The 303-nt window shown below is 60.1% G+C and overlaps 1 long non-coding RNA gene across 1 annotated transcript in view; it reads left to right on the top strand.

Annotated features, from left to right (window-relative positions):
* Nucleotides 1–303, top strand: part of LOC106727658 — a 2,740-nt gene continuing 2,437 nt past the window's right edge. The window contains exon 1 of the long non-coding RNA XR_001363896.1: nt 1–254. This is a non-coding gene — a long non-coding RNA (uncharacterized LOC106727658). The remainder of the gene's footprint in view (nt 255–303) is intronic.

Genomic DNA, 303 nt, shown 5'->3' with positions numbered 1-303 from the left:
GTTCGCGCAGGGCAGGCTGGGACGGGGCTACCCTGGGTCCCTGCGCCGAGGTCTCCTGAGCCTCCTCGGCGCTGAGGAGAGACAGCCCTGTGCTCAGCACCTGTTACCCTGAGAAAACATTCGAACCTGCATGGGATTTTTATGAGTTTATTTGAGCCAAACTGTTGACAGTTGCCTGGAAGCAGAATCTCAACGTCTGTCCCGGACAAGGGCGGTTTTCGCCCCGTTTTATCCATCCCATCCCAGGAGGAGATGTAAGCGGGTCACTTGCGGCCGCGGGTGCCGACCAGGCGGGCGGGAGAC

Source organism: Myotis brandtii, unplaced genomic scaffold (assembly GCF_000412655.1).
Source record: "Myotis brandtii unplaced genomic scaffold, ASM41265v1 scaffold460, whole genome shotgun sequence".
Lineage (NCBI taxonomy): Eukaryota > Metazoa > Chordata > Mammalia > Chiroptera > Vespertilionidae > Myotis > Myotis brandtii.
This window is presented reverse-complemented; position numbering and strand designations above follow the sequence as displayed.